The sequence below is a fragment of the Fundulus heteroclitus genome, unplaced genomic scaffold, assembly GCF_011125445.2.
Source record: "Fundulus heteroclitus isolate FHET01 unplaced genomic scaffold, MU-UCD_Fhet_4.1 scaffold_84, whole genome shotgun sequence".
NCBI classification, from domain to species: Eukaryota; Metazoa; Chordata; class Actinopteri; order Cyprinodontiformes; family Fundulidae; genus Fundulus; species Fundulus heteroclitus.
In genome coordinates, this window is record NW_023397296.1 from 1,197,524 (window position 1) to 1,201,496 (window position 3,973).

Consider the following 3,973-nt stretch of genomic DNA (forward strand, 5'->3'; position numbering starts at 1 on the left):
CATCATTTTGTGTATTAGACCCTTGGATATTTATCTAAATAAACGGAATACGCCTTTTATAATATACCTTTTTAATGAATGCAAGTGTTTTAAAAATATTTTATTTCATTCACAGATTTGATGTAAAGACTCTCAGAGTTGGCTCATTTGTGAAGATAGCCCCCTTCAACCCAACCCATGTGAATGACAGTGACAGGCAACTAGTGAAAATCATGCACAATGTTTCTCCCCAGATATTCCTCTGGTCCCGTTTTAGGTTACCACTTTCTTGCTGCAACGCACAGAAGACCCACTGACAGGCTGCTATCAGTATCAAGAAGGGAGAAAAAAATAATTTTTCCAACATCAGCCATCACTGACACCCTCCTGTTCCTCCACCACAAATGCTTCTGGGAGCTAATTGAAAACCTAGGGATCGGGACAAAGTCTGCTGCCTCCAATGGACAGTACTGTCAAGTAGTTGAAAAAAAATCATTCACAATCCAAGGAACAAATTGCATCTTAGAAACGGATATCCACACTCTTATACAGAGTAACCTAGTGATGGGTCCGGCAACACCGATGCGTCGGCGCAAGTGTCAAGCTCATAGAGCAAAACCCGTGTCGATGCGCGTATCGACACCACCGAGCTATATTATCGACACGGGAAAGTCACGTGACCGATACAGGAACTGTTTCTGTTCCCTCTAACTGTAAACAAAATAACGGTTAATAATGGTTAATTTTTAACCATTTTGCAACTCTGGTGTGATGGTGTACCACAGTCTCGCTCTGTGAGCGCCAGGTGCTAATCGGAGCGCACCACTGATGGATGGGTATGGGTTGGGCAGACGCCTTTATGGTTAGGCGGGTTGCGCTGTGCGTCTTTGTTCTGAGCGTCGTTTCAGAAAAAACGGCTAATCTACCCTTAGTAGAAAGCTGCTACTCTGAGTAGTTCTTCCTCCCTTTGTCATACTCAGCATTTCCAATTTCAGAACAGATGATATCAGTCAGGTAACTAAACACAGCGCCCGATCAACCATTGAACGTGAGCATGAGCATGAAAGGACATGAAGGACATGGCAGCAAAAAAATTTAAAAAAATAAATAAATATAAAAGCCAGTCCACAAGCATCCTCATTCATATTATTGACTGTATCTAAAAAAAAATCTAATGTATGTTTAATTCAAATTAAAATATTAAATAATACAATGCAATATAAAATGATTTAAATTGTATTGTGTATACTTGGTCATCAAATCAGTGTCAGTGAACTCTGTCAACCAGGTTGCCTGTAGGGATTTTTAAGGTCCAGCAGGTGTCAGTATTCAGTGACACAGTATCAGCACAGTATCAATACAGTTTGGCAATGTGTCGAAACGCTTCATGACGCCTCATCGACCCATTACTAGAGTAACCTTACCAAACGCGCGCACACACACACGTAACTTGATGTCAATTTTGTAAACCTAATCCTCTTAACATGTACATACTGTCATGATGCAGCCTGAAGGCTGCATACTGAACATTTCCAGCTCCGTGTCCAGTGCAGTCCTGATTAGGAACACCTGTCAGGCTGCAATCACCATGGACTCATCCCACCTGCTAACTCCACCATATAAACTCACCTCAGCTTGTCCATGGTTACCGGTCCGTCTCCAGTCCTCTGAACATCATGCCTGTCCTGTTCCTGCTCATGTCCTGGTCCTGGTCCTGTTCCATTCTGTTCCCGTCTGCCAGTTCCTGTCCCCCACAACCTCCGTCTGGTAAATTAGTCTGGCTTTCTTCATCCACTTCTTGCTACTTCAATAAACTCTGGAAACCAGGTGTGTGTGTGTGTGTGTGTGTGTGTGCAGGGCCGGCGATTGCTATAGGCGAGCTAGGCAATTGCCTAGGGCAACAAATGTGTTGGGGGCGCCCTCTAGCGTCGCCCTTAGGCTTACTTTCCATTAATCATAGAATTAGAAAAAAAAAGCGAATTAAACCGGTTATGAAGCGTACATCAGTTTGACTTAACCTTACGTATATATATAGCAAAAATATGAACAAATAAATATACCACCGATTTTTTTTCTTTTCTTTTTCACATTTAAGAGAAAATCGGAAAAGATTCTGATCACTTTTCTAGCGCCCTCCAACCCAGAAGTCGTGACGTCAGAACATGAACGTTCATCTCAACATGGCGGATTACTGCACTACATGCGATAGCCAAAACGAGAAATCTAAAAGCGAAATTTCGACTTCAACCGAGCGATTCCTACCAGGAGACCATTCTGATGTATCGGAGGAAGAATATTTGTGTCTGGAGCCTCACATGTTTGACCCAGACATTTCAGATGAAGAGAAGGCAGCAGACGAACAACAGCGAGTCGGACAAGGAGTGGAGATTGGACGTCGGGAGATTAGATGAATGGTAGGAAAAGTTTTTCTTTTAACTACACAGTTCAAAAATTTTTTAGTATGTTGACATCATTTTCTTTTAGGCACCATAGATATTTAATGACTAAAATGCCGGTGTTGTGCGAAATTCAGTTCCCCTGTGAAAATCTACCCCCCCACCCCCACCCCCTCTTTGTCGGGAGCGCGCATTGCAGCCGTTTTCACGGCGCTTATAATTGATTTTTCGGTAAAACGCATATAATCATATCAAGGTTGTAACATTAGTTTAATCGGCAGCTGTCTACAAAATTATAAAATAAAAATAAATAAACAAGGTCTTCTTGCGCTGTTTTGTGTTATTTTAAACGCCAAGATAATCTGTCTTTTGTCACTTTTATTGAGCCGAAGTGACACGTGAATTTCTCCACTGTGAGATCAATAAAGTCTATGTTATCTTATCTTAAATAAAGAGATGAGGACAAAATGTATCACTAAAATGAATGAGCATTTATTCACAACTAAAAATGAATTTATGCCATGGCCTAGTTAGGCCCAATGATCAGGTGCTACTTATCATAAAGAATCACTTGACAACATTTTAAAAACAATATCTGTACATTAATATTTAGCCTACCTATATACTAGCATAACAAAAGTCAAAAATAATATATCAAAAATATACACTGAGTAATATTGAGGCCTAAATATTTCCTGAAATGTAAATCAATTTCCAACTTACCATAAATGCATTAATAGTGAATTTAGCAAATCAGTTATGGTGTGTAATTCATATACAAATATACAATTAATCAATCTTATTTTTTAGGTGTTCCTGTTCTCACTGCCAATAATGGATTCTCTGAGAGAGTGCATCTGTTGCCAGGAAATCGGCTTGGTTGTTGCTAAGATTGAAGAAGCCAGAGAGGATATGGATGGAGAAGTCCCTGACACAGACCATCCTGGCATGGAAGCGGTGTGTCTAAATGCTTGGACATTGCAGGTTGCTTGGTCCCAATACAAGCAACAGCATAGGCATATAGCCTATAGACAATTTGTGAGATGGTGTTGGGACTATTTAGGCAAAGATACCAGGGCTGTGATACCCTCGTGTGCAGTCTGCTGTATAAGGGCCTACTTCTCACCCCCAGGACATGAAGATGACTTTACCTTTAGAGGTCACCTGTTGGCAGTTAAAAAAAATACCCAAGCTGAAAGAATAAAATCTAAAACATACGTGTAAAAAATATTGTTGTGGTTATTAGGTAATATAAGCAATTACTAATAAAATTATTTCATGGTCTTTTTGAAAATCGACTGAATGAGAGATTGATGACATCATCTTTCGTTGGTTTCACAAATGAACTTGTCAGTGATGGGGGCTCTTATGCTGCATCAACCTGCTTAGTTTTTATTTTCTCCAGCTCTGCTAGCAGCATCTCGAAACAGTGGTCTACATAGTCTGAAACAAAAAGCAGCAGTGGGTAAAATTTCTCATAACAATTTTTTTTTGATTGCTGGGGTGCATTTACACACAAGTGAATAAACAGATACAGGAAAGTAAAAGACAACACATGTAGACATAGATACATGAAAATAAAAAGACAAAGAGTGAAG

General features: G+C 40.0%; 1 long non-coding RNA gene across 2 annotated transcripts in view; it reads left to right on the top strand.

The window, feature by feature from the left end:
* LOC118562255 overlaps positions 1–709 on the top strand; it is a 2,225-nt gene extending 1,516 nt beyond the window's left edge. For both annotated transcript variants that reach the window (XR_004930542.1, XR_004930543.1), the window contains one exon: positions 116–709. This is a non-coding gene — a long non-coding RNA (uncharacterized LOC118562255). The remainder of the gene's footprint in view (positions 1–115) is intronic.
* Positions 710–3,973: the final 3,264 nt, after the last annotated feature.